This window comes from Saccopteryx bilineata, chromosome 3 (genome assembly GCF_036850765.1).
Source record: "Saccopteryx bilineata isolate mSacBil1 chromosome 3, mSacBil1_pri_phased_curated, whole genome shotgun sequence".
NCBI lineage: Eukaryota > Metazoa > Chordata > Mammalia > Chiroptera > Emballonuridae > Saccopteryx > Saccopteryx bilineata.
Window position 1 is genome coordinate 242,771,813 of NC_089492.1, and position 27,597 is coordinate 242,799,409.

A 27,597-nucleotide genomic window follows, 5' to 3' on the forward strand; every position below is an offset into this window, starting at 1 on the left:
ACTCCGTCCTCTTGCTCCTGAACGGATCGCTCTGAACCTCAGTTCCTGACTTCTCATCAGCCCCTCCTCATTTCAGATGTCACCTCCTCAGAGAGGGCACACTAACCATCTCAACGCCATTCCTCGTTTGACCCACTTTCTACCCCTCTCCCTGTAGGATCTTCTTCAGGTATTTATGGTCCAACTGAAATATTTTGTCTTCTTTGGTTATTTGTCTCCCCTGCTATAAGTTCTATGCAATCAAGGTCTTTGCCTTCCTGTTTACAATGCCTTGCACAGAAAAACGCTCAATAAGTAAGATTTCACCCTTTGAGTAGTGAGTATTTTTTTATGTTCGCTGACCCCCAGGAATGAGTTTTTTTCAAAAAATGAAATTATTTCCAGTTACAGTTTTATTAACTTAAAATCATGTTTATTTGATAACCGATTTATGGAAACAAGAAGAACATATATTTGCCTTTTTTTAATGTTGCCTTACACATTTTTAAAATAAACTGATCGTACTCTGGATGGTCAGGAGGCATGAAGACGTACATGAGGCCCTGGCCGGTTGGCTCAGCGGTAGAGCGTTGGCCTGCCGTGCGGGGGACCCGGGTTCAATTCCCGGCCAGGGCACATAGGAGAAGCACCCATTTGCTTCCTCTCTGTCTCTCTCTTCCCCTCCCGCAGCCAAGGCTCCATTGGAGCAAAGATGGCCCGGGCGCTGGGGATGGCTCCTTGGCCTCTGCCCCAGGCGCTAGAGTGGCTCTGGTCGCGGCGGAGCAACGCCCCGGAGGGGCAGAGCATCGCCCCCTGGTGGGCAGAGCGTCGCCCCTGGTGGGCGTGCCGGGTGGATCCCAGTCGGGCGCATGTGGGAGTCTGTCTAACTGTCTCTCCCCGTTTTCACCTTCAGAAAAAAAAAAAAAAAAAAAAAAAGACGTACATGAACATTTGTACTCCTCATAGGGTTAAACGAAGTAAAAAACTGACATCAATGCATGAATGACTATGGTACTGTAAAAGGTGAGGGATGATAGAAAATATGTGCAAAACACACTGTGTCTTCACCTGGGTTCCTAAAGACCCAGTCCCGAGAGAAAGGGCCACTGTGCAGCACTACATTAGGCAGTACAATCTCCGTGGTCCAGAGGGAGTGACAGACAAAGGCGGTGAAACAATTAGAAGGAGAAGACAAGGTGAGGTTGCATTATCAAGCTGGCCCCACTAAGTGTAATTAAATCTCGATCCCCCAGGACCATCTATAACCTCTCCACTCCAATCCCCTGAGCTATTATAAACTGTACTTTAGAACCATCCATATGGGGAGAAAGGGAGGGTTAATTTCCCCCACACACACCCAAGCTGTGCACATGTGGGCAGAGTGAGCCCTGCGGCATTGACAGTGAAACCTCATGGTACATAATGGCCAGCATGCAGCGCAAGGCAAGGCACTATCAGTTTATACCTGTAGGATGCCTTTCAGAGCTCATGCAAACATGGTTGCATCAATCAAGGGTAGTGGAAAAAAAATGATGCATCTTTTTCTTTACCATCTCCTGAGTGGATCAGACATGAGCATAAAAGGTGTCTGATATACAATAATGTAAGACCCAAGAATACCCACCACTTCAGCAACAGCAGTGTCAGTGCACCAGGGAGAGCGGAAATCATATGCTAGTGGATGAAGCAGTGGCTGACAGGAAAGGGAGCAGAACAGCAAGAGCAGGCTTCTCTCAGGGACCCTTGCAGAACCAGCTGACTCCCCGGCAGAAGCAAGGAAAGTACTAAGTGACACACTATGGGGCCAGAAAGTATAGATAGGGACAAGTCAAAGGGACACAGGAGCCAACCTGAAGGGCTTGCTCATGGTTAAATCTGTGACTCTCTGTGCAACAAAATAATGTTAGAAATGAATTATAACTAACAGAATAAAGTAAGAATTCGTAAGTACTCTAGTGACAGCAATAAATAATTGAAAGAATGAATAAATGAGAGACTAAGGGAAAACCACTTATAGTGGTGCTCTGGTTCATAAATATAGAAGGAATTATTAATATAGAAAAACAGCATCTGCCAAAACCACAAGAATAATTGTTTCAGGTAAGAATTAAAAACAAACACTAAAATTAGTGGACAATAGTATGATAGGAGGTATGATATTTACATAGCCCTGAAGGATCTTTCCAGAAAAGTAATCACTAATCACAAAAGGTAAAACAGTAACTTTTCACCAGAGAAACTACAAGTGACATCAGCAGTTAACCTGTGTTGGGACAAATTGGCATCACTGGCCTCCTGATATGATGCATGGGAGGACATGATACAAAATAACTAGCCAGACATTTCAGAAATGTCATGGCCATAGAAGGAAAAAAAAATGAGGAACTGTGCCAAGTTACAAGAGGCAAGGAAGATATGACAACTAAGTACACTGTGTGATATTATATTAGATTCTAGTCTAAAAAAAGAGAAATTAGTGGGACCAGTGATGATTACAGAATATAATCTTCATACAACATCATGGAGGTTAACTCTTCCATGGACTGGCATGAAATTTCTGGTGGACTAGCAGTTGAAAACTACTGGTCTAATTTTTCAGTAGGCAATAGATGCATGGATAATTCTGTAGCTATGAACATGGCATAATATTGTTTTAAATTAGAGAAAACATAAAATACAGTGAAAGCACAGTGAATGTCATTATGTTTTAGATTCTGTTGCCTAAGCCTCAAAGCCCGAGTCCTGTTCTTTCTTGCTTTAAAAAAAAGAAGAATTAAAATTGTAAAAGACATACTAGCACCTAAGACTTTCTCCTTGATGTAAACTGATGGTTTGTAAGACAACTGAAAAGGGAGAATCACTTCCCAGCAATGTGAATCATGTCCTTTAATGCCCTGTCCCTATACCACTACCGGAAATCGACTTATGTACCACTTGAAGTCCTCACACACTCCCAGATGTATATGTCCCATTTGCCGAGTGAAAGAAGTATAGTTTGGGTACAAGAGGTCTCATTCAAATCTCCACTCCTCCACTTACTAGAAATGTGAGGCGGGGCAGGCAAGTGACTCCATTTCCCTGAGTGCTTCTGCATCTGTAAATTACAGAAAACTCTGGAGTGGTTATAAGATCCACCAGTAAGAATGTGCACAACGATTGAGTAACAGTGCCTGGTACACACAATACCTACGGCAGCAGCATCCTCATCACCGCTGTCGGTATTTTGCATCCGAGGAAATTCAGACTAAGAAAGCAATCCTACTGCTGCCTTAAATCCCTATAATAATAAAAATGAGATGAGCCTGCAATCACACATGATCCGCAACACCTCTGCACCGATGGCCCATGTCTACCATGTCTATCCTGGGTAGCCGGCCCCACACCAATGTGCCAGCGTGGTGGGGTTGACGCAAATTCTGGAATCACCGTTGGGCTCAAATCCTGGAGTCACCTCCTCGGTCCTATGTTACCTTGAGCAAATTACCTCTCCCTCAAAGCCTCAGGGATTTCGTCTTGAAAATGGAATACTCCACCGTCCTGTAGGGTGACTATCAGAACACAGAGATGTATGTCGCATAAACAGCGCCTGGCACATAATACTCCACAGATCTTAGTCTCTCCCTTTCACTGAGATGATACAAGAAGGAAAGTTCCAGAGAAGGGCCATGCAAACCAAGAAGGAAAGAAGAAGTTTGTGACAGTGAAAGAAAATCCATGAACCAGTTAATCCATACTTATTGTAATCCTGGTTCTACCTTAAATTTCCTTCATATCCCAGAGTCTTTATTTCCTCATCTATAAAATAAAAATACTACCATGTCCTGCACAGACTCATTGTGAGGGCTGATCGAGGGACACATGTGGAGATCAGCACATGCAGGCTGCAGCTAAGGGAAGTTGTATGGAAACTCTCTAAGCCTCCTCAGGCCTCCTGTACCTTTTCTTGAGAGTCTGAGTGATGGCTGAGTGTTCAAGACTCAGGGTCTGGAAGCATTTATCCCTTCAATCCTTTCCTGTCTAAACCATCCACAGCCCTGGCTCCTGGGCCCTTGACAGAGGAAATAGAAGTCCACACTCTTTATTTTCACATGAAGCCCAAAGTGACAGTGTCCTGATGCTTTCTAAAACCCACACGTCTCCCAAGCTGCACCACAACTCCTGCCGATGTTTTCTGAATTCCACATTCCGAAACCTTTGTTTCATCTTCCGAAGCGACATAGAAAAAAAAAAATCATAATTCCATGTGGACGTCAAACTTTTGACACTTCCTAAAGGATGGATTTAAATGTTGCACTCCTGACTTTGGAGGAAAACTTGAGGACAAAAGAGGGATTAGGAATTGTGAGATGGGGAAGATGGAGATTTTAAAAAGAAATTAGGTTAAGTTTACAAGGATCAAAGTTAAATAAGGAAACAAAAGCCCAGTTAAGGCTGCCTTGGTTAAAGTTACAAATAAAATTCAACACTTCATAGATCTCCAGAGTTCGCAAAACTGAGAAAGCTCCGTGGTAGTTCTCCTGAACTTGAACAACAGACTAATTTCAGGCAGTAATCAAAGTGGTTGAGCCCCAGGACAAATAGGTCGAAAGCTCAAGCGTGAGCCTGGTCTCAGAGAGTTACAAGGAATGCAGACTGCCCCCAGAACACACCAGCCGTTTGTTTTTTCTGCCACCTTTCCAACGGTCATGTCTGGAGGTAGGATAAACAGTTCTGGGGGGAAAAAATGAAGTGGAGTACAGACTTTAAGAAAATAAAACATTAAAAGAGCATTTCTTAAGAAATTATTTGTGTCCCTGCATATACATACATACATACATACATACACACACACACACACACACAAAGGAGAAAGAGAGAATATATAAATATGTACATACCTATACATGCACACATACACATAGGTATGTATTCATGCTTGTCAAAATTACCTAAACTTCTGTATGTTTTCAGGTATAAATCACAAGAGTTGAAACAAGGTTTTGAGATGCTGTAGTTCTTTTGCAAGGCCAAAAATTTCTAAGAATTCCGAGATCAGTGAAGGGTACCTGAGCAACATTATAGTTTTATTTAATAAGATTAAAACTGAGTGCTTTTTGTTTTTATTAATAGTATGCTTTATTCTAGGTTGCTTAAAAATGTACATGGAAGTTCCCAGAGAGAAGACCTAGGAAGAGGAGAGTGAAGGGACAAATCCCTTTTATGGCAGCCCCTCTGGGTGCCAGGAATTATGCTGAGTGCAGCTCATGTGCTGTCCCATTTCACCTACATGACAAAGTGAGAAGGTAAACATCAGATTCCCAAGCCCACACGGCTTGCAAATGGCAGAGCCCATTCTGCTTGCCCCAGAGTCTGAGGGTTTTTCCCCCACTGTGAAAACAATACCTCTAAATGAAATGCTGAAAATCAGAAGCAATCTTTCCAGGATTGCTATGGGGACAGATAAGTGTCCCATATTCCTGGGACAGGAAAATACCAAAGCAAGGTAAAAAGCAGCTTTCTTACGATCTCCACATTAGCATAAAAATACAAGAAACCTTCTGGTTCAAGAGTTAAAACAAGAAGATGAGTGAATCACATGTGGCAGGTGATAAATAGTTAATGCCACTTGGTACAGAGCATCTTCAAAAATGTCTTTCAGCTCTAAAGGCCTTTCTGTTAATCCACACTTCAGGGGGTGTAGCCAAGGCAGGGAGAAAATACATTTTTAATAAGGACTGTATCAAAAAGAGAGACTTAGAATGGAGTATAAGACCACAGGGAATCTTACACTCTTGGGAGAAAGGGTCCGTCCTAATGTGAAGAAGGGAATAAAAAGTATATAATCTTGGGAACGAAGTTCTGTAAGAGCCCTGTCAGAATAATGATCAGAATGGATCATTCTTCTCCCTCAGTAGATGAGTGAGTCAGGTTTAGCAGAATCCTATTCCAGACAAAGAAGCTCAGGATGAGAGGCTCCGGCAGCTTTCCAAGTATCTAGGGCGTCTTAGCTGCTTAGATGGTGCACGCAGAGCTCAGCATCATACACTTAACACATATGGCACTGGCGCCAGCCCTCCCCACCCCATTCTCAGTCTCTCTCATACAGTGGTGGCCCCTTGCTACTGAAACTCATTTTTTTTTTGTCTTGCCTTGCCTTCCCTTGCCCAAAAGACAGGGAAGGATCTCAGAGATTAGCAACAGCAGGATGCTGCTCCCACTGGTCAGATGAAAGTACAAAGGGAGAAGGTATGGTCGCTGGAATCCAAGAGCCAGGGTTACCCAACAGAAGCTGAAGCCATGAGGGCCTGGCCAGTGGGCGGCGGAGCCACAAAGCAAACGTGGCCACTGGAGGCGGTGTTGCCCAGGTAGAAAGAGGAAACAGTGAACTCTCTGACTTCCTTCTTCCTCCTGCTCTTCCACCTCCCACCCGTGTCAACATGTCAGAAGGCTGGGTCAGTCCCTTGAAATGTAATACAGAGAAGGGCAAGGACAACAGATGGATCTGAGTGAAAATGAGCCAAAGGCCAACACAATTGATAAGTTAAAAGATGTGCCCCACATAAAGAGAAACAAATATAGGGTGATGGAGGATGATTTGACTTTGGGTGATGGGTATACAGCATAAATGACTGTCCAAATGATGTGGAGATGTTTTCTCTAAATCTGTGTATTCTGGCTGACCAATGTCACCCTGTTAAATTTAATTGTCTAGATAAAAATAAATAAATAAATATTAAATGTCAACTGTAATTGAAGGGGGAACAAAAGGATGTGCCCCAGAATAGTGTGTTGTGTAATACCATAGTTACTAAATATAGCCATATGTGATTGAAACAAAGAGTATGCATGTACTGCGTACCACACAGAAATTGAGGTATTGAGATAGAAAGAGAGCAAGGCCCTGGCCGGTTGGCTCAGCGGTAGAGCATCAGCCTGGTGTGCGGGGGAGCCAGGTTCGATTCCCGGCCAGGGCACATAGGAGAAGCGCCCGTTTGCTTCTCCACCCCCACCCCCTCTTTCCTCTCTGTCTCTCTCTTCCCCTCCCACAGCCAAGGCTCCATTGGAGCAAAGATGGCCCAGGCGCTGGGGATGGCTCCTTGGCCTCTGCCCCAGGAGCTAGAGTGGCTCTGGTCGCCGCAGAGCGGCGCCCTGGAGGGGCAGAGCATCGCCCCCTGGTGGGTGTGCCAGGTGGATCCCGGTCGGGCGCATGTGGGAGTCTGTCTGACTGTCTCTCCCCATTTCCAGCTTCAGAAAAAAAAAGAAAGAAAGAAAGAAAGAGAGCAAGAAGGGTAGAAAGATATACAATACATTCTCATGATTCATGGTTGTTATGTTTTATAAAGTCTCCGAAAATGCTGAATTCGTGAATACTGGACCATTGTTCCTAAGGGAAACACAGGGTTAGGTTCCTGCAAGGTTCTGGTTAAATCTTCATTAACCAGTCAATACACAGCCTTGTTTTATGTATGCTTCTGTTTAAAAACAATATACCCCAAGGATTGTATATTGTTGATTCATTAACACTGAACTCGGGCCAACAGTGCTTAACTCATACCTGAGTGATGCTCACCTAACATATTTGCTCCATAAGGCACAGTGCAGCCTTCTTACACTAAAGAAACACAGGCGGAACTTTGCTTGGGGGATGTTTCAAACAATGAAATCACCAACAAAAAGCACAAAAAATATAGAGAAATATATGGCACCAATAGACCACAAAAAAGACACTTGTTTACAGTATGAGAATGGAAACAAGAGAGCAAAGGGCCATCTTTCTTCACATTAGCTGGGTATGTGTACATCGAACAACAGAAGTTTACCACTCTGCACGTATCTGACAGTGGCTGTGAAAGCACCACAAGCACTGATTTTCACAAGTGGTGAGTTTGTGAATACAGAATCTGTAGTTAATTAGAATCGATGGTACCTCAAGGCGTTCAAGGAAAAGAAAGTTGTTCCTGGATGGTAGGAGATCAAGTCCTTTATGTTTCATTATATATTTTTCCTTCCTTTTTCTTCTCAATTGTTGCCTGCTTACTCTACATTAAAATTCTAATTAAGAGGGCAAGAGGATTCTAAATGTAAGGTTTCAAAAAGGAAAGAAAAACTAGGAGCAAAGCAGTAAGTAGTAAAATCATTAGCCTCACAGGAGATCATCCTAAATACACCCCCATGGAGCACAGCAGGTCATCCTCACTGCGGGATATGAGGGGCAGTCCCAAGGCACCCCTACTTCAAATCTCTATTACTCCTCCAGCCAAAGACCCAAGGAGGGCAAAATGGTAAAGGCAGGAGCGGCAGAGGAGCTAACGTTTCATGCAGACATCAGACATCTCCAGGGAACAAGTGAGCCTGGATTCATGGACTCACACTCTCCTCATCCATCTCTCTCTTAGGCTCATTTGAAGTTTACCCATGAGATGGTGTTTGCCCATGAGATGGTGTTTGCCCATGAGATGGTGTTTGCCCATGAGACGGTGTGACTCCCTTCCAGTTCAATTCAAAAAGTATGACCTAAGCCCCTATTATGTACAAACTACTCTTCGACGTGCAGAAGGAATAAAACCTAATTTTGTCGTGTCATCTTTTACCTGTTTTGTGACTAAATCAAGAGCATCTGGATCCCTAATTATACCACCTTCTATTTATAAATAGCTTGTATTTGTAAGGTGCTTTATAAAATTCTTTGGTATACCTGATCTCTTGGCTCTAATTGCCTGTGTTAATAATTTGTATCCCCTGGGCCCTTAATGCACCCCTCTGCTACAGCATATGACATTATCATGATGCGTTTATTGGTCCATTTCCTCTCTGCTCTCGGAGCCAGCTCTTTGAGGACAGGCATTCCCCTAGTAGGCCCTCAATAAAATCCTTGCGGAATTACTGAATTCAGATTCAATCCTGACAGCAACACTGAAGTAGGAATTCCTTAATAGTTTTCACAGATAAGAAGAGAGGGTCCACGAGGTGTAGTGACTTGTCCCAGATCATGGTTAGGAAGGGGCCCGGGCTCCAGGCGCAGTGTTCCTGCCACCATCTCAGAGCTGCGACCCCAAAGCACCTCCAGGGTGCACGTTAGAAACATGACGAGCAAATCTGGAAGCACAATTATATTTTTCTAAAAAACCAACCCCCCGAAACACCTACCAATCTTTTTTTTTTCTTTTACCCATATTGAAGAAACGGGGAGAAAAGACTGCACCCTGGCTCTGCTGTCTATGTTTGTGTTAAAAAAATATTTACTAACAGGAAAGGGTCCTTCTGAGTTTAGAAGGAAGATTCAAATAAAACATGTCCATTGGGTTTATTTCAGATGGAAAAATCCCTCCGGGGACCGTAAAAAAAAATTACAAACCCAATTTATGAGATTCTTCAGCTTTAAACCAGGAATAAAAACTAAGCTGCAAAATTAAAAACACATCAGAATAGCACAAAAGCATAGTAATTTAGCTCTCTGTTCATTCCTTCTGCCATTAACGAGCAACTTTTAATCTTTAATCCTTGCTCACTAAGCTGCTTTTACTGTCCCATCTGCTCCTCTGACTCCTCATGCCTTCAGGATCTTATAATTAAATTCTAATTAAAGTTTAAGGCATATAATAAGAAAAACACTTGTGGAATGCCTTTGATTCAGGAAGCCAAAATAATATTTCAGCAGTCTAAAAAATGAATTATATCCCTTTGCTTAACAAGCATCTTTAAAATGGAATTAAAATGGGAAATTCTAATCTTCCGTGACTTCAGCAGCCATGCATTATGTAAATATGTTCACATCGCACGTGACACCAAAGTCGGCTGAAAGCATCACGCAGGGAGCGATGCCCAGCGTGCTGTGCGGCTGTGCGCTCAGGGGCAGTGCGCGAAGCAGAGCTGTCACAAGCACCTCCGTGTACCTTGATGAAGCAACATCAGCATGTATCTAGTATAACTCCTGAATGCGAAGAGAAAAGGGTTATCACTCTCATCTAATCTCTCTCCAAACGCCATCAAGCCTACCTTTACAGTATCTTCCTCTCTTTCAAGATGCTGTGTTAGTTTAGACCTCCAACATCCCTGGGAATGCTGGGATGCTACCCCTGCCCAGCGCAGTCCCTACATGAAGGCACACTCCTCCACCTGGCTGACCGTTAGCTTTCTTAAGCATTATTTTCAACAAGTTGTTCCACTCTAACCATAGGTAAAAATCTGAGTGATTATAATATATAATGGTTAGCTAGGTAATTATATGACATGTAGAATTAATAATAATAACTGATGTACCAGACACTGTTTTAAGTGCTTTGTGCCAGTGTTTTTCAGCCACCGGTCCGTGGATCAGTCTGCCAGAAATTTCATGCCTGTCTATGAAAGAGTTAACCACCCTCACGTTTTGTGAAGATTACAGACCCAATGATCTTAGTTGATTTTGCTTATGCTCAGGGTGATATTTGCCTTAGTTGTCCCCAAAATAATTCTTCTATTTTCACTGGTCCCCATGTGTAAAAAGGTTAAAAAGCTACTGCTTCATGCTATTATTCCAATTCTCAGAACCACCCCCTAAGGCATGTCCTAGTGTTATCTCAGATGAAGAAACTGAGGGGCAGAGAAGCTGAGGAGTTCTCCCAGGACCATAGAGTCACGCAGCAGTGGGGCCAGTAGCCGTGACATACTCCCTCAAAAGCCCACAGGCTGAGCAAAGCACGGGAGGACATCCTGTATTCTTTTCAAATGCTCCCCGACATATAACCTATGTTCTGTCCATGCACATATGCTCAAGACACACCGTAGTCCTGCATGCTTAGGCCTTTGCACATGGTCCCTTTTTGCCAGGCGGCCCTCCTCATCCACAGGTAGGTTCTTGCTCGTCCCTCCCGTCCTATTTTGTGAGGCCTTTCCCAGAACCTCTGTCTTTAAAGAGAGGAAGGTGGTGTAGGTTAAGTCATGCATTCTGAAACCTGATATCACTCTTTATCATGGCATATAGGTATGAATGGCTAACCCAACCCTTCACAAGACTGCAATCTACATTTCCATGCACAGCCCACTTCACCCTACCCACTGTTTCTTCCTACCCACTGTTTCTTCAACATGCAATCAGTTTTCATACCTTCATTTATGTTCATATCTTTGGCTGTAATGCCCTATCCTCATCTGTCCACTGTATTCACCCCTGTCGATACAACCCATTCACTCATCATTCTGTATTTCTTAAATAGACGTTAGGTACCAGATCCTGCACTGAATGGTGAAGATATAAGATTTAGCCCCAACCCTAAGAAAGCTTACAGTCTAGTGACAGATGAAAACAACCAAATAAATCAAAACACCGAGCGGCATGTCCTGCGGCAGGGGTCAAGACAGGCTGTGTGGCAGTCAGAGGGAGGGCCTAGGCCCCAGCGCGGTGCCTCCTCTCTGAGCTGCTGCTCTCTCCATTCTTTCCCTCACGTTGTCCCACTCTCACCACAACGTATTGCTACTCACGTTTCTTATTGTACTGTTCATTCTGCAGTCACAACACTTTCCACATTGATTATAATTTATTATGTCTATTTATCTTCATCACTAGAATCAATTCCTTGAAGGAATTGATTTGCTTAATACACAGATACTTGTTGAGTGGCTTGCAGGACTGCAGTGGTTAAAAGCATGAGTTTTATCATTTAAATCCTGGCAAGTACTTACTAGCCTTGTGACCTTAACAGGTGACTTAACATCTCAGCCCCTCAACATTTTCCACGTATCTAAAATGGAGGTCAGTCAGGAATATGAAAGTTCAGCACAGCAATGGGATTTACCCCAAATCACTATCAGTACTGTCTCTGACCTCAGTCTTTGGCTTTGCTTATTTCAAAGTCAGCTCTGGTGCTGATCAATGACAATGATCATAGCCAGGGTCTCCATCGTAGCCAGTTAGGATAACAATGTCAGTAATACAAAGCAGCATGGGATTTTGTTGTTAATATCATAATATTCACTTCTACATGTAGATTAACAATTCAAATCAAACCTAGAGTGAAAGAAAATCTCTTTATGAGGGTAATATGTTGAAGATGTTAGTTGAGATATAAATGTATATTGATTATTAGGAAAGCAAAATGCTATCAATGATGATTTTTAAAACTGTTATATACCAAATCAATTATTAACAAATGTGAAATCAGCCTGACCAGGTGGTGGCGCAGTGGATGGAGCGTCGGACTGGGATGTGGAGGACCCAGGTTCGAGACCCCGAGGTCGCCAGCTTGAGCACGGGCTCATCTGGTTTGAGCAAAGCTCACCAGCTTGGACCAAGGTCGCTGGCTTTAGCAAGGGGTTACTCGGTCTGCTGAAGGTCCACGGTCAAGGCACGTATGAGAAAGCAATCAATGAACTAAGGTGTCGCAATGATTGATGCTTCTCATCTCTCTCCGTTCCTGTCTATCTGTCCTTATCTATCCCTCTCTCTGACTCTGTCTCTGTAAAAAAAAAAAAAAAAAGAAAGAAAGAAATGTGAAATCATTTAATCTGATAGACTGATAAACTAAATATCAAGAGAGCAGCAGCTAGCTGAGTTCCAGATAAAAAAAACTCTGTATCTTCTCTGAGACTATAAATCCATATACAAAGTTAAATAATATAAAGCAAAGTGCTACTAAAAATGAGATATTAGATTTAGAATCTTTATAGCACTGTTTGGTTCTAGTACTCATAACATAAAATAATAATAAGAATTACAATTAATATTTGGTTATATTGTTCCATTTATGTCAAAAGTCTTCCAAGGAAAAGTTCTGTTCAGGAATTCCCATAGCATATAATGATAAATTAAAAGTAAAATGTCAACCCTACTATCTCCTTATTTCTCAAGGAAAACTAAAAACTTATGTACATAAACACTAATAAACATTGATAAATCATCTCTGATGCTAATTTATTTAAAATATAGAGTATATAAAATCAAAGTGTTAGGGGAAAATGAGGTTCCTGAAACATATTCCTAACTTTAAACTATACTATCAGAGCACAGTTCTTTAAACTGTATGACTCTGGAGAATGGGGGACTGATATTCAGGTGAGAAGATATGTCTGGGATGCATATTTATAATATAAAGCATAATAAGGAAGTCACCAGTGGATGGTAATCCATCTCAGCTGGATGGTAGGAGTACAGTTATATTATAGGAGGTTAAGGGGTGAATGGGTAATTGAATAAATGAAGGAAGTGGGTATTGATCCTTCATATGGAAGATCTGATTACAGAAAGAGAAAAATAAAGCAGAGGCCCACAGTTCAACTTGTCAGTGTTTTTACTGACTCGGGCAGGAAATATAGGCTAAAACATAATGGAATAAATTACATCTATACATACCAGTCTAAAGGATTACTATTGCTTCTGAGTGACAACACTATGTGTAGAATGTGGCTCCACCCTGCCCATCCAAACTGACCTGATTCCTAAATGCCTGGCTTTAGCTGAGCCAGTTTCCTTAACAACGTTCAGAATAAACAGAAGAAGCAAAACATTGGTGCCCAGACACTTCCAGGTTTAAGTTCATGATTTTAAAGATGTTGATTTTCCATACATAGTACCCAGATATAATATCCATCCACTTCTAGACTGGGTGAAAAGTGTACACACACACACACACACACACACACACACACACACACACAGGTGTATACAGTACCAGATCATACATGAGATTCTGAAGTTCTCAGAAATGCAAGAACCCATTGAACTTTCTTTCAATCCCTACAGATATATACTTGGCATGAGGAACAGAAAATGGAAAATTCTATCACATAGAAAGCTATAATTGGAGGTGATAATATCCCAGTGCATCATGTCAAGAGTGCCCAATAAATGCCAAGTACTTTATGTACAATATCAAATACTTACAAAGAGCTATTGTTATTCCTATTACAAATAATTAAAGTATATCTTGGGAAACTAAGTAGCTAACCAAGAACAAGAACTTTAAAGGGTCAGCTTTGCTACTAATTTAGCTCTGTGACTTGGGCAAGTTTTGTAACTTCTCTAACCTTACCTTACTCATCTATAAAAATGGGTATATTTATACCTACCTCAGAAAGTTAAAGTAAGAGTTAATAGAGAAATAAAACACCTATATAAAGTACCTAATACAATGACTGGCATTATAAGTTAATATTCAAAAAATGGCAGCCATGTTGATTGATACTGTTATTTCCCAAGATTATACAAGTAAGTGACAGTGATGGTATTTATTTATTTTTTTTTTTTTTAATTTTTCTGAGGTTGGAAATGGGGAGGCAGTCAGACAGACTCCCGCATGCGCCCGACCAGGATCCACCCGGCATGCCCACCAGGGCGATGCTCTGCCCATCTGGGGCGTTGCTCTGCCGCAATCAGAGCCATTCTAGTACCTGAGGCAGAGGTCACAGAGCCATCCTCAGCGCCCGGGCCAACTTTGCTCCAATGGAGCCTTGGCTGTGGGAGGGGAAGAGAGAGACAGAGAGGAAGGAGAGGGGGAGGGGTGGGGAAGCAGATGGGCGCTTCTCCTGTGTGCCCTGGCTGGGAATCGAACCCGGTACTCAAGCAGAGTGATGGTATTTAAATGCATATTTGACTGATTCTAAAACCAATACAAACAATATCATCTACTGAAAACGTACCACATACCAGCATTACTGTGTAAATCAGGAGTCTCAAACTCACGGCCTGGCCCGCCGAACAATTTTGTGCGGCCCGCAGACTAATCCATGAAGTTCAAGAAAAGTGTTGCGTAACAGTTGCCTTTTGTAGACCTAGTGCGGCCCGCTGAACGGCTGTGATCTTGCTCTGTGACCCACATGCTGAGTTGAGTTTGAGACCCCTGATGTAAATGCTTTACATGTATTAATAAAATCAAGAGTCACAATAACCCTGTGAAATAGGTACTATTATTATCCCCACAGTACAAATAAACAAAGTGAAATACAAAAACGGATAATAGCTATTGAAAGTGCACTTGCTTCCTTAGCCCCAATTTCAGTTACTTTTAATACGGTATGATTCCCACACCACGACCACATTCATTTATCCTTTATGATGACGCACCTGCATTTTGCAACCACACGCAGCACCCCAGATATACTTTGGGAACAGAGGGCATGAGTTCTTTAAGATGGGAACTATACAAACATATGTAATATAATAAAAGTAATATGACTGTGGCCATTTTGGAAGACACGAATATGTTGTAACAGGAAATTTATTGTTCTGATTAGCCAATTAGGTTTTGGTTGGGTCAAATCAGATTTCTCTCCAGCTTTTCTTTTTCACTCTGCAAAATTTCTAGACATCTGGACTGATGGAAACACACCAAAGAGTGATTGGAGAGCCACCTGTGAACTGACCCTCATAGCCAAGAGCCCCCAGGTGGACATAAGTGGAAAGGTCAACATGTCCTATTTTCCCTTGGCAAATGGACTTCGGAAATACTTCTTTTTTCATTTTTGTACTTTTATAGTCAAATAATCATGATCAACAAGAATTAGAGAAAATTGACTGCAGCTGGAGAAAATGCTGACGTGAGTGGCTAAAAACATCATGTAATAAAAGGGTACAGGATCATCCTGTAAGTTGAGGTCCTCCTGCCTCTGCCTCTGCCTCAACCCTTCTGCAGGCACATCTAATTAAGCCGAGGAGCAGCAGCTGGTGTCCCCCTAGAACAAGTCCTAGAGGAATAAAATTAGAAGGGCCACCCTCCTGTGGCTGAGCTCTTGAAAATATTGAGTCTTTGATCTGGAGGGATTTTTTTATATAGATAGTTGACAGGTCAGACCTGACTGCATGTTATTCTAAGGGTCAAAGAGTTGGCAAAAATGGACGTGACTGCTGTCACACAAGAATGAGCTCCCTTTGAAGTCTGAGGCTGATGAGCTGATTCCAAAGTGCTCTCTCTCTGAAGGCAGCAAAGGCAAGGGTTAAAAATAAAAGTGCTGCCCTGTGTAAGCTGAGGTTTCTTCTAAGTAATGCAGGGTATATACTTCGCTTCATTGCACTTCTCTGCTGACATGACCCATCATTAAAATCTGGGTGAAAAGGAACAATCCTAGATGAAAGGAACAATAAAGTGAGATGGTGTTAGTGAACAGCCACAAAGAACACGCCACTGCCTACATCCTACAAATGTCCACGGAAAAACCTCCCTCAAAGTCCTTCTGCTCCCAGTTTAATCTGTTCAGTATCTGTCTTGTCCTCTATTTATGTGTACTTAACTGTTGTCCCTCATGGCTTATATTTTATTCAGTGGATAACTTCTGGCCAAACTTGTTGCTATGCCACCAAATACTTTACTTGTTTCTGTAGCTGTTATCATTCAAGAAGTTTCACTGTGTTGTTATCTGAACCTTCTCTGACTTTCAATTTAGTAAATCAGGTTAATATTCCACCTCATAAATCAGAAACACTACCCTGTGTCCCTCGTCCCCACTGCCCCAGTAGCTGTGGAATGGAATTCCAGTGGAATTAAGGGAAGTACTTGCAGACTCAAATATCACAGAAATGCAATAATTTGTCTTTATTAATAGAAGGTCAAATACCATGTACCTCTGACAGTTGCAACAATATTTTTATAGTCCCTAGGTCTTGACTTGCAGCAATGGTCTCTTTAACACACACAAACTTCAGTCTAAATCCTGACATGGTTAAATCACCTTTAGATACTTTTCTGAAAACAAGGAGATTTAAGACAGAAAACATTCAACCTGGTGCCTGGTTTTCTCTGGAACCGGACCTCCCAGAATTCTAGTTCTCCAAAATAGCAGCTATTTTGGAGGGCTCTGGAGTCCCTGCTGCTCTGCAAAACCTACCATCCATTTCTTAGAACACTCTCTGGTGAAGACAATAGTGACTAAATTTAGGTCTTATAGCTTCCTCTCAACACAGACACAACCTGCATGACTTAAATGCTCATGTGCCTCAATAAGTTCTCATATCCTCAACAGGACGTAGGTGATATTATCCCCATTCTACAGATGAAGGAGTTGCCTCTCAGCAAGGTTACTTGCCTAAAACCTCAAAAGTACAGAGGCTGAATGAGGATTCGAAGACTAGTTCAAAGTTCAGAGTCCTTTTTCTCTAATGTGTGTAACCCAAGAGTCCTATAGGTCTAAGGATATTTCTGGGAAGTATAATGACGTGAAACTCAGGTTCTCCATTTGCCGGTTCTGCTACATCCCTTTTCTCTGTTGTCCCCAAATCTCTGGGCTCCTTCACCTTCCTGTTAGGGGAACCTGAGAGAACAGAGCTAAATGGAGGGGGTATTGTATTATTTAAGTTCTCAGATCCTGAAATCCATCAGCACTGAAAAAAAAAATTCATCAAGCAATAGGACCCACAAACATTTTGAAATCTCTCAGAAAGCTTAGTAAAACTTTCACTGAAACCAGAGCTCAGATCCCTCACATAACACAAAAATTCGGAACACACAGAGGTGAAATAGCTAAAATGGATTACTTATTTTAAGAAAAGCCAAATAGTACCACTAAAAAGACAAGAGATAGAAAATGCTGGCAAGAGTGTGGAGGAAAGGGAAGCCTTGTGCGTTGTTGGTAAGAATGTGAATTAGTGTAGTCACTATGCAAAACAGTATAGCTGCTCCTTCAAAATATCCAAAGTAGAACTACCATCTGATCCAGAAATTCCACTTCTGGGCATAGGTTTAATGGGAATGAAAATAGGATCTCAAAGAGATACCTCTACTCCTATGTTCATTAAAGCATTATTCACAATAGCCAAGATATGGGAAAAATGTAAGTGTCTGTCAATGGATGAATGAATACAGAAGATGTCACACACACACACATACACACACACACACAATGAAACCTTATTCAGCTTCAAGAAAGAATAAAGTCTTGCAGTTTGCAACAACATGAATGGACAGGCCTCAAGGGAGTTGTGTTAAGTGAAATAAGTCATAATGAGTAAGACAAATACTATACAATCTCACTCATATGTGGAATTTAGAAAAGCTGAACTCATATGGAGAGTGGGATGGTGATTGCCAAGGGCGGGGTGGGGTGTAAAGGGGAGATGATGGTCAAGGGGTATAAATTTACAGTTATAAGATAAATAAGTCCAGGGGATCCAATGTATAACACGGTCATTATAGTTAACAAGACTATATCATATACTTAAAAACTGCTATGAGGGCAAATCTTAAATATTCTCAACAGAAAACAAAAATGGTGATTAGTAACATAATGGAGGTGTTAGTTGACACAATGGTAGTAATCATCTTGCAATATATTAAATCAACACAACTTGTACCTTAAACATACAATATTATATATGAATTATACCTCAATAAACATAAGAAAAAAATTAAAATGTCTTTCTTTTCTACCCTAATAAAAAGGAAAAAAAGAAAGAAAGAAAGGTCCAAAAAAGGGGCCAAGTTCCAGAGAAAATAATTTAGTCTTAGGAATTGGTTCTCAAATGTTAGCATGCATCAAAAATTCATAAAGGATTTGTTAAAATAGATTATTGGGTCCCACCCCCTGAGTTTCTAATTCAGTGGGTGAGGGGTGAGGCCGTAGACTCTGCATGTCTAATATATTTCCAGGTGATGTTCATGCTTCTGGTCTGGGGACCACACTTTGAGAACCACTGGTTTAGGGTGAATAATCACTTAGGAAATGAACTCTCAACTTTACAAAAAATAGGTCTCAGTTGGATTTCCTTAATGATCAGTTGACAAGTGATAAGCTAATCAGTACCAATCAGAGGCAGTATAGCATTATGGTAAAATGCCTGAATTCTATACCCTACTGCCTGGGTTCGAATCCCAGTTCTGTAGCTAAACTGTGTGACCTTGGACAAGGTACCTGGCCTCTTTGAACCTCAATTTTCTTACCTATAAACTATTCATGATAATTATAGAACATACAACATAGGGATGTTGGGAGGATGGAAGGGGCTAGTATATCTCAAGTACTTCACAACAGAGCCAGCAAATGTTAAGTACCCTGTTATTAGTATAAACAAATACTATTATTTTTATACTTTCTTCCACCTCTAAAACTATTACTTTGTGCCATTCCCTATGTCTGGAATTTGGGATAGAACTGTGGACCACATATTCAAGGTCCTGAACTCAGGATCTCGATATCCTTGCTACAGTCTAGCAAGGAACACACAACTTAAGTGCCGTAATTTTTTACAAAGCATTATCTTAAATCAGAGGGTTAAAAGCAGGGAAACAAAGAGAAAAGGCTACATAGTCATTAGAGATCAATCAGGCACTTAAAAACATTCTTAAACTAGAGTATAAATAAATTGAAAAGCATGATTCTTGAACAAACTATTATGGCTTTTTAAATGTAATAGTATGAAAAACAATACTCTTTCCAATCAACCCCCCAAATTTCTCATACCTAATATGTGCCATGTACCTGTACCAGGGACTACAAAGGTGAATAAACAGGTGTTTCTTCATCCAAAGGGTTCCTACACTAGTAGGAGAGAAGCATGTGCTGAGATATAACTGCACTACAAGGAGAGACGCTAGAAGAACCACAGGAACGATGAAGAGGGAGTGTCTAACTGTCCCAGGGAGTCTGAAGGGCTTCACAAATAACCTGATGTTTAAGGTGGGTCCTGAAAGATGAGCAACAGCTCAGCAGGTAGAAAAGAAATCTTGAAGGATAGTCTAGAGCAGTGGTAGTCAACCTGGTCCCTACCACCCACTAGCGGGCGTTCCAGCTTTCATGGTGGGCGGTAGCGGAGCAACCAAAGTATAAATAAAAAGATAGATTTAACTATAGTAAGTTGTTTTATAAAGATTTATTCTGCCAAACTTAGCAAAATTCCAACATAAAGTACTTGGTAAGTAATTATTATTATATGCTTTAACTTGCTGTAACTCTGCTTTATAAATTTTATAAAGATACTTCCCTACTTTATAAATCACCATTACTGTGGAACCGGAGGGCGGTTAGAAAATTTTACTACTAACAGAGATACAAAAGTGGGCGGTAGGTATAAAAAGGTTGGCTACCCCTGGTCTAGAGAGAAGGAACAGTATGTGGAAAGGCAAGAAGACATGACAAGGCCCTGGTACCAGCAAGATGCAGTCATGGCTGGAATGTTGGTGTGTGATGAAGAAGGGCAGATGAAGAAAGCTTTTGTCTTAGTTCTTTGAAAATATCACCAGTTTTCCACAGAATAAAATTTATTTGAAGCCATTTGGATGATGGTCAAAGATGGTTAGGAATAAATGCATAAGTGATAGTTGGGGTTTTTCATTGTGAGTCTAACATCCTTGCATTATACCCTCCAGAAGGTCAATGTTTTAATGGCAGATCCTGGTATTAAGCTACATCTATTTGGGTGTCATATTAATAACAATTAATAACCGCATTTATTGAGTACTCAGCATGCTGTACCACAAGCTTTATACACATGAACTCTTTCAACCCCCATAACAAGCCCATGAGGTAACAATGAGGAAAATGAAGTGCAGAAAAGGAAGTCACTAGTTCAAGGTCACACTGTAAGTCCCAGGGCTAGCATGTCACCCTGAAGGATGGTCTCACACCACTCTCCAGGGAAAATCCAGCATTTGAAGATTTTTATATAGGGAACTCTTTAAGAAAAGAAATACAAAATTAAAAATGCAAAATCAGGTGCAATAGGGAATACTTACAATAAGAAAAATGTTAAAACAAATAACTAGAGCTTTGGGGATTTAGGCCCCTTTTTTCTGAGATCAAAAATGCCTCCAAAGAAATGCTTCCTGAGTGCAACCCCTCCCCACCTGGAACATTCTCCAACTCCCAGCACACACAAGGGCCCATGTAAGTGAGGGCCCTAAAGCTGCACACTTCACTGCACTTGCTTCATGGGAAGCCCACCTTAGCCCCTGCCTGGAAGTCTCTTAAACTTTTCCAAACTATTTTGACAAATGCCAGATCTTAGGGCCAGAGGGAGATGGTCAGCACACTTACAGGACAAAAAAGGAAGTGGAGATCCTAGAAACCTATATAATTTTATTAACCAATGTCACCGCAATAAATTCAATGAAAGAAAGAGGGAGGGAAGGAAGGAGGAAAGAAAGGAAGGAAGGGAGGAGGGAGGGAGGGAGGGAGGAATGGTACAGTGTGAGAGAAACTAGAGTTTCCACTCGTTTTCTCCTGCTAGAAACATGGGCCACAGCAAACCCAGGTTCAGATCCAACCTCTGCTCCTAAGTAGCTGTGTGACCTTGAAAATGATTCTTGGCCTCTCTGAGTCTCAGTTTTCTCAACTGTAAAAACGACACACTATAAGGATCAAACAGGATAATATGCATTCTGCCTGGGACTGTCAGCTTCCTTCCCTCAGGATATACCTCTCTTGTGCCTTCTCCTGCTTCTCTCCCCTTCCATTCCCTACCCCAACTCTGGGGATGAGTGGATAGGTCTCCTGGGGATACAGAGACCTTCATCAGTGCACATCATTCTCTTAAGACTTAAGCAAGCACTCCCTGTATATAAGGATGAAAACAGACATGCTACTCTCTTCAAGATGCTCATGTCTAATGGATAACCACAGGTCAGGGAGCCTTTCTCTCCCATATGAATGAGATGCTCCCAAAGGCAGAAGCCATGCCTCATTCTACCACAGACCCTCACACATGGGGCAGGTCAGACCTAACTGAAAATACTGTGAGTTCACCTCCTGCCTCCCCAGCTCTCAACAAGGTTCACCCTGGCCCACATCTGACCCCTGCTCAGACCTCCTCTCACGGGGCCACAGTGATGCTGGCCCATACAGCCTTTGCACAGCTGGATCAATGAAGCTTGGTTCACAGGCCACTGGGCTCACTGTTGGCACTCACCTCTAAAACAAAGACGAATACTGGCCCTTCCAAGGCAAAACAAAGGCAGACTTCTCCCCAGGGATGGCTTTTTCTTTATAGGGAAGAGTATGCAGACCCCTGATCCTCCACTGAACTACATTTAAAATAGCTTTTGTGAAGGACGGACACAGTGGCCATTTTTGTATGCATGTGTGCCAGCAGCAATGAATTGATTGTAATAGGAACAATGTGCACTTCTTCCCACTTCTGACAGAATAGATGACATTGTGTTGTGGGCCAGGGAGGGGGTGGGGGCCCAACTAAAGAAACTAATCCTTAAGGTTTATGACGTGAAATTCTGATAAAAAGCACTTCGAAGGCTCTTTCCCATCATCAAAAAACACACTGGGCAAGATCAGAGCTTAACAGCCAAAAAGAACAAAAAAAAAAAAAAAGAAAGAAAGAAAAAAAACACACTCTCTCTCTCTCTCTCTCTCTCTCTCTCTCTCTCTCGATCCCTGAGATCATTTTCCTGAAATAGAAAACTACATATGTTTCTCAAATTTCACATCAAGCCACTGCAGAGGCCAGACTGCAGGGCTGAATTGGGCCAAAGTAAGTAAGAGAGAGAGAGAGAGAGAGGGAGAGGGAGAGAGAGAGAGGAGAGGAGAGGGGGATGGGATGGAAAAGGGAGTAAACAGAAGAAAACGAGCCCATTCCCACATCACCACATTTCTCTAGCACAATCTAAACTTACAAACACCCCTGGTTTCGCAGAATTTGTACTTAGGGTTGCTTATCGGGCAGCCTTTACTTTGTCAAATTAAGACACATTGCCTTGGATTAGCAGGACTCCTTAAATTCAAAATGACTTCATGGTTGGCTCGGAGCTCTGTGTCTCTAGGGCCAGCGGCCAGGAACATATCCACTGCTCAGCCTCCCTCTCCTCTCCATACTGACCTGCCTGACTTTTCCATGGAGACGGCAGAGCAAACTCCCAAGCAGACAGGCTGTCAGTGTTAATTAAAAGCCCAAACACTTCTTTAGAAACTATCTCCAACTCGATATTTATACAGAATGTAAGACTCTAACAAGCGGGCTGGAGAGGGGAGCTGGAGGTTGAGGGCGGAAACAGGTTTGAATGGCATGTGGAACTCATTAATTTTTAAAAGACAGGCTGCCACCCCGTATAGACTCAGAGAGGTTCAAAATGTAACGAAACCAGGAAGATGAATGAGCTGAAGACGGGAAAGCCTGGGGAGAGTGCTCAGCTTTTGAAAATAATAATATCAGGGCAATAATGAGAGCTGACAATTTTTATTGGTAAATGCCATTTTGGGCACATTTTAACGATACAGGTTGACAATTTTGGGTATTTAACAAAAGGAAAAGCAATCTTCTGAATGACTTGGGAACAAAGGGCTCCCTGACTGCAATTTCTTAATAATATTTTAAGAATTCTCTTCAAAGGCCCTTGACAATAGTTAAGAGAGGAAGAAAAAAAATGAAGAAAATCAGAAGGCATGTTTTAAAAAAACTGCATAGAAGTAAAGAAGAGGAGAAAAAAGAAGAAAAGGGTATAGCATTTCAACACTAAATTATATACCAAAGGGCTGGATTTTAATGTTAAGACTTTAGCAATACTTTTTTCAAAGGAACTAGTTTTAAGACAGAATCCAAAGAGAGATTCTGGTTAACACAATTATATCTGACAGCCTCAAAATTTAGTCCCACGAGGAGCTAAATGGATCGCTTAACCCAACCACCCAATTCTACAGATGAAGGACCTGGATGCCCAGGGCTCCAGGGTCACCTGGTTGGACCAGATATGTCTTCCAACTTTCAAACCACGCCACCTCATGTACCTGGATTCCAAGCCCTCTTAGAAGCCCTTCCAGTATCAAGATTTCCAAGACTCATTACTGATACTTTTAATCAGATTAACCGAAACCTAGAGGCTACCCAGACTCACACAGGTATGACATATTCTTTTTTTTTTTTTTTTTTTTTAATATTTCTGAAGCTGGAAACAGGAAGAGACAGTCAGACAGACTCCCACATGCGCCCGACCGGGATCCACCCGGCACGCCCACCAGGGGCGACGCTCTGCCCACCAGGGGGCGATGCTCTGCCCATCCTGGGCGTCGCCATGTTGCGACCAGAGCCACTCTAGCGCCTGGGGCGGAGGCCACAGAGCCATCCCCAGTGCCCGGGCCATCTTTGCTCCAATGGAGCCTTGGCTGCGGGAGGGGAAGAGAGAGACAGAGAGGAAGGCGCGGCGGAGGGGTGGAGAAGCAAATGGGCGCTTCTCCTGTGTGCCCTGGCCAGGAATCGAACCCGGGTCCTCCGCACGCTAGGCCGACGCTCTACCGCTGAGCCAACCGGCCAGGGCCAGGTATGACATATTCAACGAGCCCACCAAGTTCACCACGACTCCTCCAACAGTCAGCCACCCTAGAGAGGAAACTAATCTGATAGTCCACAAAGACTGAGACACCCTGTCCAGTCTGAGGAAGGCTTTCTCAGGTCAAGGAAAGAACTTCTACAGTGTATGATGTGGGAAAGTCCTCCTTAAAATCAAACTCCTATTCCCATTAGTTCTCCTTAGAGTGAAACCCTCTGGGATTCAGTTATGGTACCTAGAAGATGAGATTTTCTTAACTTTTTTTAAGCACTTTTACAATTTTACAACATTTTCAGCAGACAATATACCATCATACTATATATTTGTAAATGAGGAATTATTTTCAGAGCTCACTTCATGCTACCAAATTGAAAGAGCAAATGGGATTAAATTCTAGAAGTGATTCAAGGTCTCAGAGAAAACCTTGAAGTGAAGGAAAGCTATGTTGCTGCTCAGTTGGAAAATTACAGGCATACTGACTATCATCTTTCAGGCATACAAATTTCACATTTAGATGTACACAGCAGAAATTTTTTAAAAAGTATAGAAGTTGTGCAAATTCATACCAGTGTTTCTTAAAAAAGTGTACATCATAACCACGTGAGGTCCCATATTTTTACCTACTTCGTCCCAAAGGATAAAAGTAGGGGTTCTCCTTAACCGTTCCTCCCCAGATTTGCTTTACTGATCACATCCACACAAAGCCGGCAAAACTCTCAAACAAGGGAGAATGGTTGTCAGTCAGATTATTTGATTTCTAAATGTCTTGTCTTCCACATCCAGGTCACAAGCTATTTAACTAAATGTAGATGCACCTTGAAATTAGAGGAAAAAATGTCCTGGCCAGATAGCTCTGTTGGTTAGAGCATCATCCCGATGCATAAAGGTTGCTGGTTTGATCCCTAGTCAGGGCACATACAGATCTATGTTCTTGTCTGCCTGCCTATCTCTCTCTTCCTCTCTCTCTAAAATCAATAAATAAAAAACAAAAAAAAAACTTTAAAGAAAAAAAACCTGAAGGGAAATATCAGTGGAAGTAGAACTTCTTGTGCACTACCAGATAGCAAAGTGGGTTAGAGGCTTTCGCCATGGGCTTCATGATCTCCATGGAGCAAATCCACAGAATTTTTGTCCTCGATCAACCACAAGAGGTAACTGATTGAGAGGAACAGAATGCTTACCCAAATTCACCCAGCCGATAAATGGGAGAGCAAAACTTTGAGCTAAAAACTATTTGGCAATAGCCCTTATATGGATTTGTATGGTTAAATAAATGTGTAGCTAACTAGTGCTACATTAGACACAGGATATCTCTTATACCCTCTATTAATATATATACAAGGAATAAGTGAATGAGTAAGTGAATGAATGAGGATATCTCTTACACACTCTATTAATATATACACAAGGAATAAGTGAATGAGTGAGTGAATGAATGATGGAAATGGTGAGCTATAGTTGCTTCAAACTATATACTATCTGTCCCATGGCTTCCCTTGTCACTATCATAGAAGGATTATAAATTAGTTTCTGGGGTACTATTCAATGTAATTTACTGAAAAACTGTCTTTTTACCTGTTCAATATTAATTCTCCCTCTGTTCGATAGGAGTGAGAGAAATCCAATTGTATTCAGGTGGCAAGGTATCAATTTATAAGCATACTTTACCCAGCCTCCATTCGAATAAGGTAGGACCATCGACCTAAGTGGTGACCAATGATATATAAACAAATATTATGTAGAGCCTCTAACAAGGCTGTGTAAAGAACACTGACTCAGAGGCATTCATATCTTCTTTTTGCACTTCCCAACTTCCTTCTTCCTGCACCGTGAAATGTGGACTCGATAACAGACTCCAGCAACCAGCTTGTACCATGAGGTGACCTTGAGGATGGAGGTCAGGACTTTACATGGTGACATAAAAATATCAAAAGAGCTAGTGTCCTTGATGACTTCATGGGTCCATTAAAGTAGCCCTAACTAGATTTATTTACAGCAAACAATGAACCTTATGTGTTTAAGATTCTGTTATTTTGCATTTACTCTTATTTCCATTATTTATCAGGGAAGAGACAAGGACCACATTTCTTCTACTGAGAGTGAAAGTATTCTTTTTCTCCAAAATTAAGGATAAAGAAAATCTAATATTTTTAGCCATTTTTCAGCACCACTAAACATACAAAAAAAAGAAGCAGATGTGAGAAGATAACTATCTCATTCTTCCTAGAACCTGACTGTTTTATATCATTGTTCTGAGAAATCATCCCTCAATAAGAACATAAAACAATGCAAATCAAGTAACTTTAACATAAATCATATTATGAATAACTGCTTTTCCTCCAAGAACTCTCTGATTCCCACTTTGACCCCCACAACCTGGGGAATCCTTATCAAGCTTCCACTAAGGTCTGGCCAAAAACTGTTACCTCTATGATGATCTAAATATGAATAATTTTACTTTCACTCAATAGGTTTCTAACATCAAAATACTAGGTCTTAAACCACACTAACAATCTACTTTCCAATTACAGGGATGGCTATAATTTTTATAAAAGGGAAAGTGTTGGCGAGGATGTAGGGAAAATGGAACCTTCACACATTGCTGATGGGAATGTAAAATTGTGCAGGCACCATGGGAAAGTTTGGTGGTTCCTCAGAAAGCTAGACATAGATCTGCCATATGACCCAGCAATTCTATTTCTAGGCATAAGTCTGAAAGAACTAAGAGCAGAGTTGATTCAAACAGATACTTATAAATCAATTGTTCATTGCAGAATTATTCACAATAGCCAAAAGGAAGAAACAACTCAAGTATCCATCATGGGTTCATCAACAGAAGACTGGAAAAGCAAATGCAGTATAAAGAATACAATGGAATATTACTCATCCATGAAAAGGAAGGCCATCCTGACACTTGCAAAAACAAGGGTGAATCTTGAAAACATTATGCTAAATCAAATAAGCCAGACACAAAAGAACAACCTCTATAGGATTCTATTTCTATGAGGTATCTAAAATAGGCAAATTCAGAGTCAATTATACAATTTGTGGTAGTAGATAGCAGATTAGAGGTTATCAGGCGCTAGAGGAAGGGAGGAATGAGGAAGTATTACTTAATGGTTACAGAGTTTCTGTTTGGGGAGAAAAGTAAGTTGGGAAAGAGATACCATGAATTTAATTAATGTTATTAAATTGAACACTTAATGGTTAAAATGGTAAACTTTATGCTATGCACATTTTATTACAATTTGTAAAAAATAATGTAATACATCAAAACTATTGAACTGTATACTTTAAATGGGTGTATTATACAATATGTAAATTATATTCCAATAAAGCTATTTTAAAAAAAAATCAAGTCTTACCTCGGATATGCAACTGAGAAAGGCAACCCGGAGGCCACGTACTGAGGAAGGGCTGTGGAGTGCATGCACAACCCCGTCTCCGTCCTTCTCCCCACACCAATACC

General features: G+C 41.4%; 1 protein-coding gene and 1 non-coding gene across 10 annotated transcripts in view; one reads left to right on the plus strand and one right to left on the minus strand.

Moving 5' to 3' along the window:
• FGGY (FGGY carbohydrate kinase domain containing) overlaps positions 1 to 27,597 on the minus strand; it is a 456,511-nt gene that overhangs the window by 329,526 nt on the left and 99,388 nt on the right. The gene's annotated exons all lie outside the window — the stretch shown is intronic.
• Positions 540 to 615, plus strand: TRNAG-GCC (transfer RNA glycine (anticodon GCC)). The gene has a single exon. It is a non-coding gene; the product is annotated as a tRNA-Gly (tRNA).